Raw genomic sequence first — 17926 nt, forward strand, 5'->3', positions numbered from 1 at the left:
ATGATATGTATGCATATATAAACAATCTTTTTTTACAGGTCACTTTGTGTGCATTTCATGGGTAGTATTTTATATCTGTTATTGAATGTGGTAATGCATGTAAATTGGTATCTCTTTTTTTGTGTTGTCACTCTTCTGTTTTCTTACAGATAGCGGTCGACAAGTGTTTTTCATAGTGAAGAAGAGTTGTGCATGTGAATTTTTATGGCGGTGGCAGTTGGGCGTATTTGTTTCTTCACATTCACTGTGCAGATTTTGCACACTAACTGTTAAAGAAAATAAATCTGGAGAGAAATAGGGTGGCTATTGGGGAGGAGGAGGCCACAGTACAGGGTGGGCCATTCATATGGATACACCTTAATTTGGCTATTTATATGGTTACATAATTTTATGTGAATGGTGAAATTAACAAACAAAACCACCACTATTGGTCTGACACTAACCCACATTGGATAGATCCCTCCAAGACTGTCGGAACAAAAAAATTGATGGTATGATGTTGTATATGGGGTGTATACATAGATCAGGTGTATCCATATAAATGGCCCACCCTGTAGTATCCTTTGGTTTTACAAATGTGTAATATTTTATATCTTTCATTGTGTGCGTAAATGCATGTATGTTGTTTTCTCTTTTTCTGTGTTGTCTCTCTTCTGTTTTCTTACAGATGGCGGTCGACAAATGTTTTTCATGGTGAAGAAGAGTTGTGCATGTGAATTGTTATGGCGGTGGCAGTTGGGCGTATTTGTTTTTTCACATTCACTGTGCAGGTTTTGCACACTAACTGCTAAAGAAAATAAATCTGGAGAGGAATAGGGTGGCTATTGGGGAGGAGGAGGCCACAGTACAGGGTGGGCCATTCATATGGATACACCTTAATTTGGCTATTTATATGGTTACATAAGTTTATGTGAATGGTGAAATTAACAAACAAAACCACCACTATTGGTCTGACACTAACCCACATTGGATAGATCACTCCAAGACTGTTGGAACAAAAAAATTGATGGTATGATGTTGTATATGGGGTGTATACATAGATCAGGTGTATCCATATAAATGGCCCACCCTGTAGTATTCTTTAGTTTTGCAATGTGTAATATTTTATATCTTCCATTGTATGTGTAAATGCATGTATGCTGTTTTCTCTTTTTCTGTGTTGTCTCTCTTCTGTTTTCTTACAGATGGCGGCCGGTCGACAAGTATTTTTCATGTTGAAAAGAAGTTTGGCATTGGGTTTGTTATAACATGTATTTGTTCTTTCTCCTTGCAACTTTCTTACTCTTTTTGTCTGACTTTTTTTCTCTTTTTCAGTATGATATGTATGCATATATAAACAATCTTTTTTTACAGGTCACTTTGTGTGCATTTCATGGGTAGTATTTTATATCTGTTATTGAATGTGGTAATGCATGTAAATTGGTATCTCTTTTTTTGTGTTGTCTCTCTTCTGTTTTCCCACAGATGGCGGTCGACAAATGTTTTTCATGGTGAAGAAGAGTTGTGCATGTGAATTGTTATGGCGGTGGCAGTTGGGCGTATTTGTTTTTTCACATTCACTGTGCAGGTTTTGCACACTAACTACTAAAGAAAATAAATCTGGAGAGGAATAGGGTGGCTATTGGGGAGGAGGAGGCCACAGTACAGGGTGGGCCATTCATATGGATACACCTTAATTTGGCTATTTATATGGTTACATAAGTTTATGTGAATGGTGAAATTAACAAACAAAACCACCACTATTGGTCTGACACTAACCCACATTGGATAGATCCCTCCAAGACTGTCGGAACAAAAAAATTGATGGTATGATGTTGTATATGGGGTGTATACATAGATCAGGTGTATCCATATAAATGGCCCACCCTGTAGTATCCTTTGGTTTTACAAATGTGTAATATTTTATATCTTTCATTGTGTGCGTAAATGCATGTATGTTGTTTTCTCTTTTTCTGTGTTGTCTCTCTTCTGTTTTCTTACAGATGGCGGTCGACAAATGTTTTTCATGGTGAAGAAGAGTTGTGCATGTGAATTGTTATGGCGGTGGCAGTTGGGCGTATTTGTTTTTTCACATTCACTGTGCAGGTTTTGCACACTAACTGCTAAAGAAAATAAATCTGGAGAGGAATAGGGTGGCTATTGGGGAGGAGGAGGCCACAGTACAGGGTGGGCCATTCATATGGATACACCTTAATTTGGCTATTTATATGGTTACATAAGTTTATGTGAATGGTGAAATTAACAAACAAAACCACCACTATTGGTCTGACACTAACCCACATTGGATAGATCACTCCAAGACTGTTGGAACAAAAAAATTGATGGTATGATGTTGTATATGGGGTGTATACATAGATCAGGTGTATCCATATAAATGGCCCACCCTGTAGTATTCTTTAGTTTTGCAATGTGTAATATTTTATATCTTCCATTGTATGTGTAAATGCATGTATGCTGTTTTCTCTTTTTCTGTGTTGTCTCTCTTCTGTTTTCTTACAGATGGCGGCCGGTCGACAAGTATTTTTCATGTTGAAAAGAAGTTTGGCATTGGGTTTGTTATAACATGTATTTGTTCTTTCTCCTTGCAACTTTCTTACTCTTTTTGTCTGACTTTTTTTCTCTTTTTCAGTATGATATGTATGCATATATAAACAATCTTTTTTTACAGGTCACTTTGTGTGCATTTCATGGGTAGTATTTTATATCTGTTATTGAATGTGGTAATGCATGTAAATTGGTATCTCTTTTTTTGTGTTGTCTCTCTTCTGTTTTCCCACAGATGGCGGTCGACAAATGTTTTTCATGGTGAAGAAGAGTTGTGCATGTGAATTGTTATGGCGGTGGCAGTTGGGCGTATTTGTTTTTTCACATTCACTGTGCAGGTTTTGCACACTAACTACTAAAGAAAATAAATCTGGAGAGGAATAGGGTGGCTATTGGGGAGGAGGAGGCCACAGTACAGGGTGGGCCATTCATATGGATACACCTTAATTTGGCTATTTATATGGTTACATAAGTTTATGTGAATGGTGAAATTAACAAACAAAACCACCACTATTGGTCTGACACTAACCCACATTGGATAGATCCCTGCAAGACTGTCGGAACAAAAAAATTGATGGTATGATGTTGTATATGGGGTGTATACATAGATCAGGTGTATCCATATAAATGGCCCACCCTGTAGTATCCTTTGGTTTTACAAATGTGTAATATTTTATATCTTTCATTGTGTGCGTAAATGCATGTATGTTGTTTTCTCTTTTTCTGTGTTGTCTCTCTTCTGTTTTCTTACAGATGGCGGTCGACAAATGTTTTTCATGGTGAAGAAGAGTTGTGCATGTGAATTGTTATGGCGGTGGCAGTTGGGCGTATTTGTTTTTTCACATTCACTGTGCAGGTTTTGCACACTAACTGCTAAAGAAAATAAATCTGGAGAGGAATAGGGTGGCTATTGGGGAGGAGGAGGCCACAGTACAGGGTGGGCCATTCATATGGATACACCTTAATTTGGCTATTTATATGGTTACATAAGTTTATGTGAATGGTGAAATTAACAAACAAAACCACCACTATTGGTCTGACACTAACCCACATTGGATAGATCACTCCAAGACTGTTGGAACAAAAAAATTGATGGTATGATGTTGTATATGGGGTGTATACATAGATCAGGTGTATCCATATAAATGGCCCACCCTGTAGTATTCTTTAGTTTTGCAATGTGTAATATTTTATATCTTCCATTGTATGTGTAAATGCATGTATGCTGTTTTCTCTTTTTCTGTGTTGTCTCTCTTCTGTTTTCTTACAGATGGCGGCCGGTCGACAAGTATTTTTCATGTTGAAAAGAAGTTTGGCATTGGGTTTGTTATAACATGTATTTGTTCTTTCTCCTTGCAACTTTCTTACTCTTTTTGTCTGACTTTTTTTCTCTTTTTCAGTATGATATGTATGCATATATAAACAATCTTTTTTTACAGGTCACTTTGTGTGCATTTCATGGGTAGTATTTTATATCTGTTATTGAATGTGGTAATGCATGTAAATTGGTATCTCTTTTTTTGTGTTGTCTCTCTTCTGTTTTCCCACAGATGGCGGTCGACAAATGTTTTTCATGGTGAAGAAGAGTTGTGCATGTGAATTGTTATGGCGGTGGCAGTTGGGCGTATTTGTTTTTTCACATTCACTGTGCAGGTTTTGCACACTAACTACTAAAGAAAATAAATCTGGAGAGGAATAGGGTGGCTATTGGGGAGGAGGAGGCCACAGAACAGGGTGGGCCATTCATATGGATACACCTTAATTTGGCTATTTATATGGTTACATAAGTTTATGTGAATGGTGAAATTAACAAACAAAACCACCACTATTGGTCTGACACTAACCCACATTGGATAGATCACTCCAAGACTGTTGGAACAAAAAAATTGATGGTATGATGTTGTATATGGGGTGTATACATAGATCAGGTGTATCCATATAAATGGCCCACCCTGTAGTATTCTTTAGTTTTGCAATGTGTAATATTTTATATCTTCCATTGTATGTGTAAATGCATGTATGCTGTTTTCTCTTTTTCTGTGTTGTCTCTCTTCTGTTTTCTTACAGATGGCGGCCGGTCGACAAGTATTTTTCATGTTGAAGAGGAGTTTGGCATTGGGTTTGTTATAACATGTATTTGTTCTTTCTCCTTGCAACTTTCTTACTCTTTTTGTCTGACTTTTTTTCTCTTTTTCAGTATGATATGTATGCATATATAAACAATCTTTTTTTACAGGTCACTTTGTGTGCATTTCATGGGTAGTTTTTTTTATCTGTTATTGAATGTGGTAATGCATGTAAATTGGTATCTCTTTTTTTGTGTTGTCTCTCTTCTGTTTTCCCACAGATGGCGGTCGACAAATGTTTTTCATGGTGAAGAAGAGTTGTACATGTGAATTGTTATGGCGGTGGCAGTTGGGCGTATTTGTTTTTTCACATTCACTGTGCAGGTTTTGCACACTAACTGCTAAAGAAAATAAATCTGGAGAGGAATAGGGTGGCTATTGGGGAGGAGGAGGCTACAGTACAGGGTGGGCCATTCATATGGATACACCTTAATTTGGCTATTTATATGGTTACATAATTTTATGTGAATGGTGAAATTAACAAACAAAACCACCACTATTGGTCTGACACTAACCCACATTGGATAGATCCCTCCAAGACTGTCGGAACAAAAAAATTGATGGTATGATGTTGTATATGGGGTGTATACATAGATCAGGTGTATCCATATAAATGGCCCACCCTGTAGTATCCTTTGGTTTTACAAATGTGTAATATTTTATATCTTTCATTGTGTGCGTAAATGCATGTATGTTGTTTTCTCTTTTTCTGTGTTGTCTCTCTTCTGTTTTCTTACAGATGGCGGTCGACAAATGTTTTTCATGGTGAAGAAGAGTTGTGCATGTGAATTGTTATGGCGGTGGCAGTTGGGCGTATTTGTTTTTTCACATTCACTGTGCAGGTTTTGCACACTAACTGCTAAAGAAAATAAATCTGGAGAGGAATAGGGTGGCTATTGGGGAGGAGGAGGCCACAGTACAGGGTGGGCCATTCATATGGATACACCTTAATTTGGCTATTTATATGGTTACATAAGTTTATGTGAATGGTGAAATTAACAAACAAAACCACCACTATTGGTCTGACACTAACCCACATTGGATAGATCACTCCAAGACTGTTGGAACAAAAAAATTGATGGTATGATGTTGTATATGGGGTGTATACATAGATCAGGTGTATCCATATAAATGGCCCACCCTGTAGTATTCTTTAGTTTTGCAATGTGTAATATTTTATATCTTCCATTGTATGTGTAAATGCATGTATGCTGTTTTCTCTTTTTCTGTGTTGTCTCTCTTCTGTTTTCTTACAGATGGCGGCCGGTCGACAAGTATTTTTCATGTTGAAAAGAAGTTTGGCATTGGGTTTGTTATAACATGTATTTGTTCTTTCTCCTTGCAACTTTCTTACTCTTTTTGTCTGACTTTTTTTCTCTTTTTCAGTATGATATGTATGCATATATAAACAATCTTTTTTTACAGGTCACTTTGTGTGCATTTCATGGGTAGTATTTTATATCTGTTATTGAATGTGGTAATGCATGTAAATTGGTATCTCTTTTTTTGTGTTGTCTCTCTTCTGTTTTCCCACAGATGGCGGTCGACAAATGTTTTTCATGGTGAAGAAGAGTTGTGCATGTGAATTGTTATGGCGGTGGCAGTTGGGCGTATTTGTTTTTTCACATTCACTGTGCAGGTTTTGCACACTAACTACTAAAGAAAATAAATCTGGAGAGGAATAGGGTGGCTATTGGGGAGGAGGAGGCCACAGTACAGGGTGGGCCATTCATATGGATACACCTTAATTTGGCTATTTATATGGTTACATAAGTTTATGTGAATGGTGAAATTAACAAACAAAACCACCACTATTGGTCTGACACTAACCCACATTGGATAGATCCCTCCAAGACTGTCGGAACAAAAAAATTGATGGTATGATGTTGTATATGGGGTGTATACATAGATCAGGTGTATCCATATAAATGGCCCACCCTGTAGTATCCTTTGGTTTTACAAATGTGTAATATTTTATATCTTTCATTGTGTGCGTAAATGCATGTATGTTGTTTTCTCTTTTTCTGTGTTGTCTCTCTTCTGTTTTCTTACAGATGGCGGTCGACAAATGTTTTTCATGGTGAAGAAGAGTTGTGCATGTGAATTGTTATGGCGGTGGCAGTTGGGCGTATTTGTTTTTTCACATTCACTGTGCAGGTTTTGCACACTAACTGCTAAAGAAAATAAATCTGGAGAGGAATAGGGTGGCTATTGGGGAGGAGGAGGCCACAGTACAGGGTGGGCCATTCATATGGATACACCTTAATTTGGCTATTTATATGGTTACATAAGTTTATGTGAATGGTGAAATTAACAAACAAAACCACCACTATTGGTCTGACACTAACCCACATTGGATAGATCACTCCAAGACTGTTGGAACAAAAAAATTGATGGTATGATGTTGTATATGGGGTGTATACATAGATCAGGTGTATCCATATAAATGGCCCACCCTGTAGTATTCTTTAGTTTTGCAATGTGTAATATTTTATATCTTCCATTGTATGTGTAAATGCATGTATGCTGTTTTCTCTTTTTCTGTGTTGTCTCTCTTCTGTTTTCTTACAGATGGCGGCCGGTCGACAAGTATTTTTCATGTTGAAAAGAAGTTTGGCATTGGGTTTGTTATAACATGTATTTGTTCTTTCTCCTTGCAACTTTCTTACTCTTTTTGTCTGACTTTTTTTCTCTTTTTCAGTATGATATGTATGCATATATAAACAATCTTTTTTTACAGGTCACTTTGTGTGCATTTCATGGGTAGTATTTTATATCTGTTATTGAATGTGGTAATGCATGTAAATTGGTATCTCTTTTTTTGTGTTGTCTCTCTTCTGTTTTCCCACAGATGGCGGTCGACAAATGTTTTTCATGGTGAAGAAGAGTTGTGCATGTGAATTGTTATGGCGGTGGCAGTTGGGCGTATTTGTTTTTTCACATTCACTGTGCAGGTTTTGCACACTAACTGCTAAAGAAAATAAATCTGGAGAGGAATAGGGTGGCTATTGGGGAGGAGGAGGCCACAGTACAGGGTGGGCCATTCATATGGATACACCTTAATTTGGCTATTTATATGGTTACATAAGTTTATGTGAATGGTGAAATTAACAAACAAAACCACCACTATTGGTCTGACACTAACCCACATTGGATAGATCCCTGCAAGACTGTCGGAACAAAAAAATTGATGGTATGATGTTGTATATGGGGTGTATACATAGATCAGGTGTATCCATATAAATGGCCCACCCTGTAGTATCCTTTGGTTTTACAAATGTGTAATATTTTATATCTTTCATTGTGTGCGTAAATGCATGTATGTTGTTTTCTCTTTTTCTGTGTTGTCTCTCTTCTGTTTTCTTACAGATGGCGGTCGACAAATGTTTTTCATGGTGAAGAAGAGTTGTGCATGTGAATTGTTATGGCGGTGGCAGTTGGGCGTATTTGTTTTTTCACATTCACTGTGCAGGTTTTGCACACTAACTGCTAAAGAAAATAAATCTGGAGAGGAATAGGGTGGCTATTGGGGAGGAGGAGGCCACAGTACAGGGTGGGCCATTCATATGGATACACCTTAATTTGGCTATTTATATGGTTACATAAGTTTATGTGAATGGTGAAATTAACAAACAAAACCACCACTATTGGTCTGACACTAACCCACATTGGATAGATCACTCCAAGACTGTTGGAACAAAAAAATTGATGGTATGATGTTGTATATGGGGTGTATACATAGATCAGGTGTATCCATATAAATGGCCCACCCTGTAGTATTCTTTAGTTTTGCAATGTGTAATATTTTATATCTTCCATTGTATGTGTAAATGCATGTATGCTGTTTTCTCTTTTTCTGTGTTGTCTCTCTTCTGTTTTCTTACAGATGGCGGCCGGTCGTCAAGTATTTTTCATGTTGAAAAGAAGTTTGGCATTGGGTTTGTTATAACATGTATTTGTTCTTTCTCCTTGCAACTTTCTTACTCTTTTTGTCTGACTTTTTTTCTCTTTTTCAGTATGATATGTATGCATATATAAACAATCTTTTTTTACAGGTCACTTTGTGTGCATTTCATGGGTAGTATTTTATATCTGTTATTGAATGTGGTAATGCATGTAAATTGGTATCTCTTTTTTTGTGTTGTCTCTCTTCTGTTTTCCCACAGATGGCGGTCGACAAATGTTTTTCATGGTGAAGAAGAGTTGTGCATGTGAATTGTTATGGCGGTGGCAGTTGGGCGTATTTGTTTTTTCACATTCACTGTGCAGGTTTTGCACACTAACTACTAAAGAAAATAAATCTGGAGAGGAATAGGGTGGCTATTGGGGAGGAGGAGGCCACAGAACAGGGTGGGCCATTCATATGGATACACCTTAATTTGGCTATTTATATGGTTACATAAGTTTATGTGAATGGTGAAATTAACAAACAAAACCACCACTATTGGTCTGACACTAACCCACATTGGATAGATCACTCCAAGACTGTTGGAACAAAAAAATTGATGGTATGATGTTGTATATGGGGTGTATACATAGATCAGGTGTATCCATATAAATGGCCCACCCTGTAGTATTCTTTAGTTTTGCAATGTGTAATATTTTATATCTTCCATTGTATGTGTAAATGCATGTATGCTGTTTTCTCTTTTTCTGTGTTGTCTCTCTTCTGTTTTCTTACAGATGGCGGCCGGTCGACAAGTATTTTTCATGTTGAAGAGGAGTTTGGCATTGGGTTTGTTATAACATGTATTTGTTCTTTCTCCTTGCAACTTTCTTACTCTTTTTGTCTGACTTTTTTTCTCTTTTTCAGTATGATATGTATGCATATATAAACAATCTTTTTTTACAGGTCACTTTGTGTGCATTTCATGGGTAGTTTTTTTTATCTGTTATTGAATGTGGTAATGCATGTAAATTGGTATCTCTTTTTTTGTGTTGTCTCTCTTCTGTTTTCCCACAGATGGCGGTCGACAAATGTTTTTCATGGTGAAGAAGAGTTGTACATGTGAATTGTTATGGCGGTGGCAGTTGGGCGTATTTGTTTTTTCACATTCACTGTGCAGGTTTTGCACACTAACTGCTAAAGAAAATAAATCTGGAGAGGAATAGGGTGGCTATTGGGGAGGAGGAGGCTACAGTACAGGGTGGGCCATTCATATGGATACACCTTAATTTGGCTATTTATATGGTTACATACGTTTATGTGAATGGTGAAATTAACAAACAAAACCACCACTATTGGTCTGACACTAACCCACATTGGATAGATCACTCCAAGACTGTTGGAACAAAAAAATTGATGGTATGATGTTGTATATGGGGTGTATACATAGATCAGGTGTATCCATATAAATGGCCCACCCTGTAGTATTCTTTAGTTTTGCAATGTGTAATATTTTATATCTTCCATTGTATGTGTAAATGCATGTATGCTGTTTTCTCTTTTTCTGTGTTGTCTCTCTTCTGTTTTCTTACAGATGGCGGCCGGTCGACAAGTATTTTTCATGTTGAAGAGGAGTTTGGCATTGGGTTTGTTATAACATGTATTTGTTGTTTCTCCTTGCAACTTTCTTACTCTTTTTGTCTGACTTTTTTTCTCTTTTTCAGTATGATATGTATGCATATATAAACAATCTTTTTTTACAGGTCACTTTGTGTGCATTTCATGGGTAGTATTTTATATCTGTTATTGAATGTGGTAATGCATGTAAATTGGTATCTCTTTTTTTGTGTTGTCACTCTTCTGTTTTCTTACAGATAGCGGTCGACAAGTGTTTTTCATAGTGAAGAAGAGTTGTGCATGTGAATTGTTATGGCGGTGGCAGTTGGGCGTATTTGTTTCTTCACATTCACTGTGCAGATTTTGCACACTAACTGTTAAAGAAAATAAATCTGGAGAGGAATAGGGTGGCTATTGGGGAGGAGGAGGCCACAGTACAGGGTGGGCCATTCATATGGATACACCTTAATTTGGCTATTTATATGGTTACATAATTTTATGTGAATGGTGAAATTAACAAACAAAACCACCACTATTGGTCTGACACTAACCCACACTGGATAGATCCCTCCAAGACTGTTGGAACAAAAAAATTGATGGTATGATGTTGTATATGGGGTGTATACATAGATCAGGTGTATCCATATAAATGGCCCACCCTGTAGTATTCTTTAGTTTTGCAATGTGTAATATTTTATATCTTCCATTGTATGTGTAAATGCATGTATGCTGTTTTCTCTTTTTCTGTGTTGTCTCTCTTCTGTTTTCTTACAGATGGCGGCCGGTCGACAAGTATTTTTCATGTTGAAGAGGAGTTTGGCATTGGGTTTGTTATAACATGTATTTGTTCTTTCTCCTTGCAACTTTCTTACTCTTTTTGTCTGACTTTTTTTCTCTTTTTCAGTATGATATGTATGCATATATAAACAATCTTTTTTTACAGGTCACTTTGTGTGCATTTCATGGGTAGGTTTTTTTATCTGTTATTGAATGTGGTAATGCATGTAAATTGGTATCTCTTTTTTTGTGTTGTCTCTCTTCTGTTTTCCCACAGATGGCGGTCGACAAATGTTTTTCATGGTGAAGAAGAGTTGTACATGTGAATTGTTATGGCAGTGGCAGTTGGGCGTATTTGTTTTTTCACATTCACTGTGCAGGTTTTGCACACTAACTGCTAAAGAAAATAAATCTGGAGAGGAATAGGGTGGCTATTGGGGAGGAGGAGGCCACAGTACAGGGTGGGCCATTCATATGGATACACCTTAATTTGGCTATTTATATGGTTACATAAGTTTATGTGAATGGTGAAATTAACAAACAAAACCACCACTATTGGTCTGACACTAACCCACATTGGATAGATCACTCCAAGACTGTTGGAACAAAAAAATTGATGGTATGATGTTGTATATGGGGTGTATACATAGATCAGGTGTATCCATATAAATGGCCCACTGAGTAGTATTCATTAGTTTTGCAATGTGTAATATTTTATATCTTCCATTGTATGTGTAAATGCATGTATGCTGTTTTCTCTTTTTCTGTGTTGTCTCTCTTCTGTTTTCTTACAGATGGCGGCCGGTCGACAAGTATTTTTCATGTTGAAGAGGAGTTTGGCATTGGGTTTGTTATAACATGTATTTGTTCTTTCTCCTTGCAACTTTCTTACTCTTTTTGTCTGACTTTTTTTCTCTTTTTCAGTATGATATGTATGCATATATAAACAATCTTTTTTTACAGGTCACTTTGTGTGCATTTCATGGGTAGTTTTTTTTATCTGTTATTGAATGTGGTAATGCATGTAAATTGGTATCTCTTTTTTTGTGTTGTCTCTCTTCTGTTTTCCCACAGATGGCGGTCGACAAATGTTTTTCATGGTGAAGAAGAGTTGTACATGTGAATTGTTATGGCGGTGGCAGTTGGGCGTACTTGTTTTTTCACATTCACTGTGCAGGTTTTGCACACTAACTGCTAAAGAAAATAAATCTGGAGAGGAATAGGGTGGCTATTGGGGAGGAGGAGGCCACAGTACAGGGTGGGCCATTCATATGGATACACCTTAATTTGGCTATTTATATGGTTACATAAGTTTATGTGAATGGTGAAATTAACAAACAAAACCACCACTATTGGTCTGACACTAACCCACATTGGATAGATCACTCCAAGACTGTTGGAACAAAAAAATTGATGGTATGATGTTGTATATGGGGTGTATACATAGATCAGGTGTATCCATATAAATGGCCCACCCTGTAGTATTCTTTAGTTTTGCAATGTGTAATATTTTATATCTTCCATTGTATGTGTAAATGCATGTATGCTGTTTTCTCTTTTTCTGTGTTGTCTCTCTTCTGTTTTCTTACAGATGGCGGCCGGTCGACAAGTATTTTTCATGTTGAAGAGGAGTTTGGCATTGGGTTTGTTATAACATGTATTTGTTCTTTCTCCTTGCAACTTTCTTACTCTTTTTGTCTGACTTTTTTTCTCTTTTTCAGTATGATATGTATGCATATATAAACAATCTTTTTTTACAGGTCACTTTGTGTGCATTTCATGGGTAGTATTTTATATCTGTTATTGAATGTGGTAATGCATGTAAATTGGTATCTCTTTTTTTGTGTTGTCACTCTTCTGTTTTCTTACAGATAGCGGTCGACAAGTGTTTTTCATAGTGAAGAAGAGTTGTGCATGTGAATTGTTATGGCGGTGGCAGTTGGGCGTATTTGTTTCTTCACATTCACTGTGCAGATTTTGCACACTAACTGTTAAAGAAAATAAATCTGGAGAGGAATAGGGTGGCTATTGGGGAGGAGGAGGCCACAGTACAGGGTGGGCCATTCATATGGATACACCTTAATTTGGCTATTTATATGGTTACATAAGTTTATGTGAATGGTGAAATTAACAAACAAAACCACCACTATTGGTCTGACACTAACCCACACTGGATAGATCCCTCCAAGACTGTTGGAACAAAAAAATTGATGGTATGATGTTGTATATGGGGTGTATACATAGATCAGGTGTATCCATATAAATGGCCCACCCTGTAGTATCCTTTGGTTTTACAAATGTGTAATATTTTATATCTTTCATTGTGTGCGTAAATGCATGTATGTTGTTTTCTCTTTTTCTGTGTTGTCTCTCTTCTGTTTTCTTACAGATGGCGGGCGACAAATGTTTTTCATGGTGAAGAAGAGTTGTGCATGTGAATTGTTATGGCGGTGGCAGTTGGGCGTATTTGTTTTTTCACATTCACTGTGCAGGTTTTGCACACTAACTGCTAAAGAAAATAAATCTGGAGAGGAATAGGGTGGCTATTGGGGAGGAGGAGGCCACAGTACAGGGTGGGCCATTCATATGGATACACCTTAATTTGGCTATTTATATGGTTACATAAGTTTATGTGAATGGTGAAATTAACAAACAAAACCACCACTATTGGTCTGACACTAACCCACATTGGATAGATCACTCCAAGACTGTTGGAACAAAAAAATTGATGGTATGATGTTGTATATGGGGTGTATACATAGATCAGGTGTATCCATATAAATGGCCCACCCTGTAGTATTCTTTAGTTTTGCAATGTGTAATATTTTATATCTTCCATTGTATGTGTAAATGCATGTATGCTGTTTTCTCTTTTTCTGTGTTGTCTCTCTTCTGTTTTCTTACAGATGGCGGCCGGTCGACAAGTATTTTTCATGTTGAAAAGGAGTTTGGCATTGGGTTTGTTATAACATGTATTTGTTCTTTCTCCTTGCAACTTTCTTACTCTTTTTGTCTGACTTTTTTTCTCTTTTTCAGTATGATATGTATGCATATATAAACAATCTTTTTTTACAGGTCACTTTGTGTGCATTTCATGGGTAGTATTTTATATCTGTTATTGAATGTGGTAATGCATGTAAATTGGTATCTCTTTTTTTGTGTTGTCTCTCTTCTGTTTTCCCACAGATGGTGGTCGACAAATGTTTTTCATGGTGAAGAAGAGTTGTGCATGTGAATTGTTATGGCGGTGGCAGTTGGGCGTATTTGTTTTTTCACATTCACTGTGCAGGTTTTGCACACTAACTGCTAAAGAAAATAAATCTGGAGAGGAATAGGGTGGCTATTGGGGAGGAGGAGGCCACAGTACAGGGTGGGCCATTCATATGGATACACCTTAATTTGGCTATTTATATGGTTACATAAGTTTATGTGAATGGTGAAATTAACAAACAAAACCACCACTATTGGTCTGACACTAACCCACATTGGATAGATCACTCCAAGACTGTTGGAACAAAAAAACTGATGGTATGATGTTGTATATGGGGTGTATACATAGATCAGGTGTATCCATATAAATGGCCCACCCTGTAGTATTCTTTAGTTTTGCAATGTGTAATATTTTATATCTTCCATTGTATGTGTAAATGCATGTATGCTGTTTTCTCTTTTTCTGTGTTGTCTCTCTTCTGTTTTCTTACAGATGGCGGCCGGTCGACAAGAATTTTTCATGTTGAAGAGGAGTTTGGCATTGGGTTTGTTATAACATGTATTTGTTCTTTCTCCTTGCAACTTTCTTACTCTTTTTGTCTGACTTTTTTTCTCTTTTTCAGTATGATATGTATGCATATATAAACAATCTTTTTTTACAGGTCACTTTGTGTGCATTTCATGGGTAGTATTTTATATCTGTTATTGAATGTGGTAATGCATGTAAATTGGTATCTCTTTTTTTGTGTTGTCTCTCTTCTGTTTTCCCACAGATGGCGGTCGACAAATGTTTTTCATGGTGAAGAAGAGTTGTGCATGTGAATTGTTATGGCGGTGGCAGTTGGGCGTATTTGTTTTTTCACATTCACTGTGCAGGTTTTGCACACTAACTGCTAAAGAAAATAAATCTGGAGAGGAATAGGGTGGCTATTGGGGAGGAGGAGGCCACAGTACAGGGTGGGCCATTCATATGGATACACCTTAATTTGGCTATTTATATGGTTACATAAGTTTATGTGAATGGTGAAATTAACAAACAAAACCACCACTATTGGTCTGACACTAACCCACATTGGATAGATCACTCCAAGACTGTTGGAACAAAAAAATTGATGGTATGATGTTGTATATGGGGTGTATACATAGATCAGGTGTATCCATATAAATGGCCCACCCTGTAGTATTCTTTAGTTTTGCAATGTGTAATATTTTATATCTTCCATTGTATGTGTAAATGCATGTATGCTGTTTTCTCTTTTTCTGTGTTGTCTCTCTTCTGTTTTCTTACAGATGGCGGCCGGTCGACAAGTATTTTTCATGTTGAAGAGGAGTTTGGCATTGGGTTTGTTATAACATGTATTTGTTCTTTCTCCTTGCAACTTTCTTACTCTTTTTGTCTGACTTTTTTTCTCTTTTTCAGTATGATATGTATGCATATATAAACAATCTTTTTTTACAGGTCACTTTGTGTGCATTTCATGGGTAGTTTTTTTTATCTGTTATTGAATGTGGTAATGCATGTAAATTGGTATCTCTTTTTTTGTGTTGTCTCTCTTCTGTTTTCCCACAGATGGTGGTCGACAAATGTTTTTCATGGTGAAGAAGAGTTGTACATGTGAATTGTTATGGCGGTGGCAGTTGGGCGTATTTGTTTTTTCACATTCACTGTGCAGGTTTTGCACACTAACTGCTAAAGAAAATAAATCTGGAGAGGAATAGGGTGGCTATTGGGGAGGAGGAGGCCACAGTACAGGGTGGGCCATTCATATGGATACACCTTAATTTGGCTATTTATATGGTTACATAAGTTTATGTGAATGGTGAAATTAACAAACAAAACCACCACTATTGGTCTGACACTAACCCACATTGGATAGATCACTCCAAGACTGTTGGAACAAAAAAATTGATGGTATGATGTTGTATATGGGGTGTATACATAGATCAGGTGTATCCATATAAATGGCCCACCCTGTAGTATTCTTTAGTTTTGCAATGTGTAATATTTTATATCTTCCATTGTATGTGTAAATGCATGTATGCTGTTTTCTCTTTTTCTGTGTTGTCTCTCTTCTGTTTTCTTACAGATGGCGGCCGGTCGACAAGTATTTTTCATGTTGAAGAGGAGTTTGGCATTGGGTTTGTTATAACATGTATTTGTTGTTTCTCCTTGCAACTTTCTTACTCTTTTTGTCTGACTTTTTTTCTCTTTTTCAGTATGATATGTATGCATATATAAACAATCTTTTTTTACAGGTCACTTTGTGTGCATTTCATGGGTAGTATTTTATATCTGTTATTGAATGTGGTAATGCATGTAAATTGGTATCTCTTTTTTTGTGTTGTCACTCTTCTGTTTTCTTACAGATAGCGGTCGACAAGTGTTTTTCATAGTGAAGAAGAGTTGTGCATGTGAATTGTTATGGCGGTGGCAGTTGGGCGTATTTGTTTCTTCACATTCACTGTGCAGATTTTGCACACTAACTGTTAAAGAAAATAAATCTGGAGAGGAATAGGGTGGCTATTGGGGAGGAGGAGGCCACAGTACAGGGTGGGCCATTCATATGGATACACCTTAATTTGGCTATTTATATGGTTACATAAGTTTATGTGAATGGTGAAATTAACAAACAAAACCACCACTATTGGTCTGACACTAACCCACACTGGATAGATCCCTCCAAGACTGTTGGAACAAAAAAATTGATGGTATGATGTTGTATATGGGGTGTATACATAGATCAGGTGTATCCATATAAATGGCCCACCCTGTAGTATCCTTTGGTTTTACAAATGTGTAATATTTTATATCTTTCATTGTGTGCGTAAATGCATGTATGTTGTTTTCTCTTTTTCTGTGTTGTCTCTCTTCTGTTTTCTTACAGATGGCGGGCGACAAATGTTTTTCATGGTGAAGAAGAGTTGTGCATGTGAATTGTTATGGCGGTGGGAAGTTGGGCTTATTTGTTTTTTCACATTCACTGTGCAGGTTTTGCACACTAACTGCTAAAGAAAATAAATCTGGAGAGGAATAGGGTGGCTATTGGGGAGGAGGAGGCCACAGTACAGGGTGGGCCATTCATATGGATACACCTTAATTTGGCTATTTATATGGTTACATAAGTTTATGTGAATGGTGAAATTAACAAACAAAACCACCACTATTGGTCTGACACTAACCCACATTGGATAGATCACTCCAAGACTGTTGGAACAAAAAAATTGATGGTATGATGTTGTATATGGGGTGTATACATAGATCAGGTGTATCCATATAAATGGCCCACCCTGTAGTATTCTTTAGTTTTGCAATGTGTAATATTTTATATCTTCCATTGTATGTGTAAATGCATGTATGCTGTTTTCTCTTTTTCTGTGTTGTCTCTCTTCTGTTTTCTTACAGACGGCGGCCGGTCGACAAGAATTTTTCATGTTGAAGAGGAGTTTGGCATTGGGTTTGTTATAACATGTATTTGTTGTTTCTCCTTGCAACTTTCTTACTCTTTTTGTCTGACTTTTTTTCTCTTTTTCAGTATGATATGTATGCATATATAAACAATCTTTTTTTACAGGTCACTTTGTGTGCATTTCATGGGTAGTATTTTATATCTGTTATTGAATGTGGTAATGCATGTAAATTGGTATCTCTTTTTTTGTGTTGTCTCTCTTCTAGTTTCCCACAGATGGCGGTCGACAAATGTTTTTCATGGTGAAGAAGAGTTGTACATGTGAATTGTTATGGCGGTGGCAGTTGGGCGTATTTGTT

Source organism: Hyperolius riggenbachi, chromosome 9 (assembly GCF_040937935.1).
Source record: "Hyperolius riggenbachi isolate aHypRig1 chromosome 9, aHypRig1.pri, whole genome shotgun sequence".
Taxonomy (NCBI): Eukaryota; Metazoa; Chordata; class Amphibia; order Anura; family Hyperoliidae; genus Hyperolius; species Hyperolius riggenbachi.